This window comes from Physeter macrocephalus, chromosome 7, assembly GCF_002837175.3.
Source record: "Physeter macrocephalus isolate SW-GA chromosome 7, ASM283717v5, whole genome shotgun sequence".
Lineage (NCBI taxonomy): Eukaryota > Metazoa > Chordata > Mammalia > Artiodactyla > Physeteridae > Physeter > Physeter macrocephalus.
The window spans coordinates 53180181-53187656 of NC_041220.1; the positions used below are offsets into that span (position 1 = coordinate 53180181).

At 40.5% G+C, this 7476-nt stretch overlaps 1 pseudogene; it reads left to right on the forward strand.

The window, feature by feature from the left end:
- Positions 1 to 284: 284 nt before the first annotated feature.
- On the forward strand, positions 285 to 714 carry LOC102990715 (40S ribosomal protein S23-like; annotated as a pseudogene).
- The last annotated feature ends 6762 nt before the right edge of the window (positions 715 to 7476 follow it).

The window sequence follows — 7476 nt, forward strand, 5'->3', positions numbered from 1 at the left end:
CTGGTGGCGCAGTGGTTGAGAGTCCGCCTGTCGATGCAAGGGACACGGGTTCGTGCCCCAGTCCGGGAAGATCCCACATGCCGCGGAGCGGCTGGGCACGTGAGCCATGGCCGCTGAGCCTGCGCGTCCGGAGCCTGTGCTCCGCAACGGGAGAGACCACAACAGTGAGAGGCCCGCATACCGCAAAAAAAAAAAAAAAAAAAAAAAAGGTCTGGGCTCGAGGTGGCTTGTGGCTCCTTCCTGTGCTGCATCTCTCTTTCACTCAGGCCCTTGGTGCCGGCAAGATGGGCAAGTGTCGCGGTTTTTGTACTGTCAGGAAGCTCCATAGCCACCGAAAAGACTAGAAGTGGCATGATAATCAGTACAAGAAAGCCCGTTTTAACACAGCCCTGAAGCCCAACCCTGTTGGGGGTGCTTCTCATGCCAAGGGAATTGCACTTGAAAAAGTAGTGGTTGAAGCCAAACAGCCAGTTCTGCTATCCGGAAGTCATGGTTCAGCTAATCAAGAACGGCAAAAAAAAAATCACAGCCTTTGTACCCAATGATGGTTGCTTGAATTTTATTGAGGAAAATGATGAAGTTCCAGTTGCTGGATTTGGTCGCAAAGGTCATGCTGTTGGTGACATTCCTAGAGTCCACTTTAAGGTGGTCAAAGTAGCCAACATCTCTCTTTGGGCCCTATACAAAGGCAAGAAGGAAAGACCAAGATCATAAATTTTGATGGTGAAAGCACAATAGTAATAAATTTTCATATGCCAAAAAAATAATAAATAAAATAACAAAAAAGGTCGGATTTGCTTTCTTCATGTAATCAGCCTAGTGTCTGTTCCATATGTATATCAAGTTCATGGAGTTTTAGAATTAAAAGGGATCTTAGAAACCAAAGGGATCTAGTTATTTAGTTAAGCAGATACCCCAGTTCTCTCATTTTACAAATGAGTAAGTGATATACCCAAGGTCAAGTTATTGCACGGACAAAACTAGACCAGTCTCTTGATTTCTAGTTCATACCTTAAAATGTACATTTTCAAGTATGCAGTGTTCTATAAATATCAATTAGGACAAGTTTATTCACAATGTTGTTCAAGTTTACTATATCCTTACTGACTGTCTACTTGCTCTATCAATTATTGAGGGAGGTGAAATCATCAAATATAATTGTGGATCTATTCTTTTTAAGGTACGTTTAAAAATATTTCCTAATTGTGAATTTTCTCTCTTTTAGACTGGCTTTCCATCCACCTGATCTAAATTAAAACAGTTTTCTGCACGGACAGGAACAGCAGAAAGGAATCAATAAGTAATACAGAGTTGTCCCCAAACTCTGGCACTTCCTGGAAACAGAAGGGATTACAGTGAGATGTGGAAGAGTCCCCGTGGAGCTAATGACCCCCTGTGAGGGGCTCCAGCACTGTGCTCACATGATCATCTATTTATACAAAATTTTCAAAAGTAAGATATTTTAACCACAGTTGGTTTAGATAGCTGTCCCTTTCCACTCCAACTTCTTGTCTATCACATTTCCCTCATATCGAAGGCATTAGAGTGACTGCAGGCAGTTATGGGTCCTGCTGAGGAGAAATTGGGGAGGGGGGAAATGTATCAGCTGCAGTTTTGAAAGTTGTTTTGCAAAGTTTCAGTAAAACAAATGAGAAGCAACAAACATCATTTGATTTGTCATTTATTTTATTAAAGAACTGAAAGAAAACATTTTTTTCCAACGTTATTGAGGTACAATTGACCAAGTTGTATAAATTTAAGGTGTACAACATGGTGATGTAATATACATATCTACTGTGAAATGATTATTACAATAAAGTTAGCTAACACACCCATCACCTCACATAGTTACCATTTTGAAAGAAAATTCGGATTAAAAAATTAGTGGAATATGAAACAAAAGTGGTTACTATGAAGAATGAAGCCAAGAGAAATTAGTCTGACATTGCAAAGCAAATTGTGACCAAAAAATTTCAGATCATACCCGAAGCAGTAATTCATCAAGAGGAAGAGACGAATTTCAAATAGAAGTAATAAATTGGTTTTTGGATTGTTTGATGATCCCATTAAGGGAGGGAAGTGAAAATACCTTTAATTGGAACAATATTTAGATATCATGCTAATCTGACATGAAGTGCTGCCATCTAAAAAAAAAAAATAACAGAAATCATACCACCACAAGGGGGACATAGAGATAAACTGGTTAATAAGTCCTATCAATTTCAAAGAGTATTCAAGATTACATATTGTACAAGAAAGTTAGAAAATGTCCTGAAATCTCATACATGAATCATAGAAATTTCCCCAAATTTGACCACCAACCTAAAATGCACACAACACTACAAATGGATTGTGAAGTTGAGAGAAATTCTTCTCAACTAGCTATCAACAGTAAAAAAAAACTGATGAACCATGATCAAGGAAAATCTGAATTATCTTTCTATACCCACCATAGAAAATATTACAAAATCATTTTTTTTCCTAAGAGACAAAGAATTTTTTAATGCAGGGAAAAGGAGTGTTAGGGAGGTGTGTGAGAGAGCTAGTTAATAAAAAATATTTTATTTTTCTGGATTGTGTGGTGTTTGTGGTAGTTGTCAGCGTTTTGAAATTTGTAACCTGTTGTCATGTCTTTTCTCATTCAAAAATAGATATTCTCTTCCATATCTGATTTTGTATTTCTAATTTTTTATTCTTTCATCTTAAAGAAGGTCCCCCAAACTGAATAAGCTACAGGTCGCACAAAACCAGGACTTGGCCAGGATGTAAGTTAAAATAGCAATGTATTTTCTTAATTAGAAGAAATTGGGGTATCTTTTTGCAGCCTTTGGGGAGCACAAAATCAGAAGCTGACCAGTGTGGTCATGGAGCTGTGGGTTGTCCTGGGCCTTGACCAGCAGGGGACAGTGAAGTAGAGCAATTCCAAACAATAGACTGCATTGCCATCAGAACTAACAACAAAATAAAAGGTTATTTTTGCATACTGCCTTGGGCCAGAGGTTTTACTTTGGTGCTTTGCAATATTTTAGAGGACGAATGTTTTAAGAAAGATGTGAAACATAAACATAGCTTCCCTATACAGTTAAAATAAATCAAGAGTCAGATAATTAATTGCATGTAGACACCCCTCCATCACCAGTATTATAATTATTTATTTGGTTATACTGTTACGAGCACTGTGCTTCAGAATTTTACTTCACCAAAAGGAGTTTCTCCTAAAGAGTGTCTTCTTGCAGGAGAGTCCATTGCTTTTCTACTTAAGAACTGCCTCTTCTAATCTTGAAAAAGCAAATATTAATTTGCAGGTCTGTTTCATGCAAAATTAAAAGAATTTCATGTTGGTGAAGAACAGCCAAAGCAATCATAGCAGTAACATGGGCTGGTGGCAGGTGGAAAGGTCATGGTTGGTTAAACCCCAGGGTCCTTTCCAACACTGATGCCCAAGATCCTCGGCGTAACTATTAACAATAACAGCTAATACCTCCATGGGGCTGACTCTATGCCAGGCATTATACCAAGTTCTTCATATTGTCTTATTAACTCGGGTAATGCTCACAACAATCCATCACTATTGTAGCACTATTACTACTCTTGTTTTCAGATGAGGAAACCGGGCCACAGAGAGGTTAAATAACTGACTAAGGTTGCACAGCAAGTGACAGGGATGGGCTTTGAGTGTCAGCAGCCTGGCTCAGAATTGAGGCACTTGGCCACCTGCTACAGCCTTTTGCTACAAGTCCAGTCCTATCTTTCTCCCTCCCGAAGAGAACATCATTATAAAGCGATCAGTAGGACGTACCCCAAGAACAGCAATATTGCAATACTCCAGTCTTTTACAAGTGGTAGAAAGGATGCTGCTACTAAGTCGGATTCTCCGCTCCATGTTAGGAAAGCTGCATTGCCCACGAGTGGAAGAGAGAGAACTGTGCTTCACTCACTTTTCTCCTCTGGTGACTGACGAAGGCAGATGCCACTTCACAAACTTCCCACGGGACCACACTAAGATTTCTCTCTACTCTGTACTCCCCTCAGGTTATACAGTCTCTCGTCTCATTGCTGTGAAACTCTGAAAGAATCAACTGTACTGTCTTTCCCTAATCATTCACTCACTCTTCACTCCTCACCCTGGCTTCTGCCCCGTCCGTTCTCGGGGAGCTGATCTCAGTGAGGTCACTGAAAACCTTCAATCAGCCTACTCCACCTCCCCCCAGACTCTTCCCTTGGCCTCCATAACCCTTCTCTGGGTCTCCTGGTACCTCTCTGCCTTTCTTCCTTAGCCTCCACTGCTGACTTCCCCTCCTCTGCCTTGCTCCTCTCCTCTCTTCTCTTGTCCTTCTACATCTCTCCTTGGCCCTCCCATCATCTGGCCCTGTCTCTTAGAGACCAGTGGTTTCCAACACATTCTTGTTCCAGCCAGTCTCCTTTGGGCTCATCTCCTATTTCCTGCCGTCCATTATACATCTTTCGTTGGATGGCTCTACTCGAAATGTCCAAAATATTATCTTCTGCCCACCAACTGCATTCCTTTTCTTATTTACCCTGTTTCAGTTAATGACATCATCCAAACCCAAACTAGACATCCCGGCGCCATCCTGCATCCCTTCCCGTCCCTCAGATCCGTCTGGTCAGTGAATGGTGGTGACATGTTTCCAGGCCTCTTTCCCCTGGGTCTCCATTTCCACAGCCCCTGTTCAGTCTCAGATCTACTCATCCTCAGCAGCTCTGTACAATAGCATTTCTTAACTTGTCTGTCAGTCTGCTTTCATAGCCACTGCCCCCATTCCCACCCCCTAACTCCCACTCTATCACACTTACTTTGTTCCTAAAATAAAGACTGATGACATCGCTCTAGTACCTTAAGATCTTTGGTGGCTTCCCACTAGGAACAGCGTATGTTCCTTAGAATGTCATTTAGGGATGGCTGCAGTCCAGTCCCCACTTGTGTGTCTTAAATTCCCCTCCGGCTACAAGGCCCAATCTACTCCCTCACTACACACCCTAGACTTTAGCCACCCATCTGAACAGGGCAAAGAACAGAAGTTTGTTAGGCAGACAGCCTGGGGGTCAATATCTAAATCTCCCAACTTCTAGCTATGTGACTTTAGAAATATGATCTCATCTCTCCGATCCTCAGTGTCTTTATCTCCAAAATGGCTCTAATGATCCTTTTTCAACAAAGATGCCTAGGCACTGAACAAACATTTAGAGAGTATCTACTATGTACCTAAGGTTGAGCTGAGAACTCAAAAAGTATTAGCTCCTTTTCTCTATACCTGCTGCCTCCTCACCTTTGTTAATGCAGTTCTTTCTACCTAAGCAGACCTTTCCCACCCCCTCCCCGAATCCTTCAAGGCCAGATTGTGACGTTAGTGAAGGTTCAAGGGAAGGCCCAGCTTGCCTCCCTCGGGACTTGGACCAGTTATTTACAGTGTATTTTGTTAGCTTTCTCATGGATCCTTTCCTCCTCCAGACTAGGAGCTCTTTGAAAGTAGGAATGGTATCTTATGTATCTTTGCATCTTATGCATCTAAATATGTACATAAATACATTCAAGAGGAAAAAATTAGTGTTATCTATTGTTACCAAGATGTTATAACTCTTAGCATGATTTTCTGGATATTAATTACAGATATACCCTGTGTTGAAATGTCCCAGACATTTTCAAATTGCCTTTCATATTGTGCTGAATAACTTTTTTGCTTTGGTACAAGAACACCCTGTGAATTTGACATATGAAGTGTTTGAGAAAATACACGTAAATGAACCATGTTTGGATTTTCTAATATTTATATTAGGAAATGGTATTAGTTAGCTAGAAAACAGCCTTTTAATGTTTGTGTATTATTTTGAATTAATGATGTTTAACTATGCTTGTCTCTGCTATTATTATACACCTTTCTGTTACTTGCTTTGTTTTGTTTTTGCTGTCTCCCCACTCCCCACTAGAATGTAAATGTTCAAAAAGGCAGGAATCTTGTCTATCTTGTTCACTGCTATGTCCCCAGAGTCTAAAACAGTGTTTAGTAACATTTGTTGCTAGATGATGAATAAATGAATGTATGCTATACTTTAATTTTTAATAGAAAGTAAATTATTAAAATGTAAAATATGTGCACCAATATATTTAAGATACTGGTTGAATTATAATCTAGAGGGTTCAATATTTGTAGATACCTCCATACGTATGACCTACAAACACCTCAAGATCTCTTGTGTCTATTTGAGTTTCCAACCCACATCCTACAGCCAAACCTTTTCCACACTCCTTTGGACCCAAATTCCACCCCCATTCCTTTCATGTTTTGAAGACACCTTTGCTCTTTTCCTTACTTGGAAGTTTGAGACAACTGATGTGAGCTTCTGAACTTCCTTCTTGTTTATTTCAAACTTAACTCCTCATTAACTTGACTCATGGTTCCCTTTCCATGCCTCACACCACTTCACCTCTGTACATTTCCTCTTTTCCTAGAATTCTCTTTCCAGCTCTACAGGCCTGAATCCTACTCCTCCTTCACTGCCTTCCACAGAAACCATTTTCTCCATGAAGCCTACTTAACGTCTCTCCAGCCGGAATTAACCCCTACCTCACCTGACCTTTCTCAGCACTTTATGTGTATCTCTTTTAAGACATCCTAACAAAAATAAGGCCTGCTTTGTGCAGAGCACTGCAGGTGTTCTGGAACCAGAACATGGGTCCAACCCATGAAGGAGTGTAGTCCAGTGGATGGCTATGAAGCAGAATTATCAAGAACGTTTTAGATCTCTTCTTAGAATACAAGCTACCTAAAGCAGGTCTTTGGTTTTCCCACCTTCATATGCCACAGAGCATCCCCTCTGGTGCCATGCACTGAGTAAACGCATGTTCTAGGTTAAGAAAATGCTGCAAAATAGTGCTTGCCTGCTCTTCATACAACATTGTCCAGAAAGGAAGTCCTCTACCATCATTCCCAGAATAAGGTAAGTTTCCTTATGATCAGTCAGCAGATACAAATGAGAAAGCTGTAGCTAAAAAAAGAGGTTGTTCCTTCTTGTTTCTTTAAATTAGCCTGGAAGAAATGGAGACTGGAGCAGAAAAGGGGAAAGAGGTGAAGGACATCATAGTTAAGATGTGCTAAGATCAGGAGAACCCAGAGCAGGCAGACAGTTATTTGTCATAAGAGAGAGAGAGAGAGAGAGAGAGGGAATATAAATGAGAGAAAGAGGAGTGGGGAAAGAAAAGGAGAGGAGGGGAGAGGAGAGGAGACACCTTTCTGTTAGAAGCTAACTAGAAGTTTTGTTTTGTTTTAAATAAGGAAGGTAAGTGGATTTTTAATGCTTTCTTAATATATGCTACAGTGTGGATGAACCTTGAAAACATTATACTAAGTGAAAGAAGGTGGTCATAAAAGGCCACGTATTATACGATTCTATTTATATGAAGTGTCCAGAACAGGTAAATCTATAGAGACAGAATGTAGATTTGTGATTGCCAGGGGC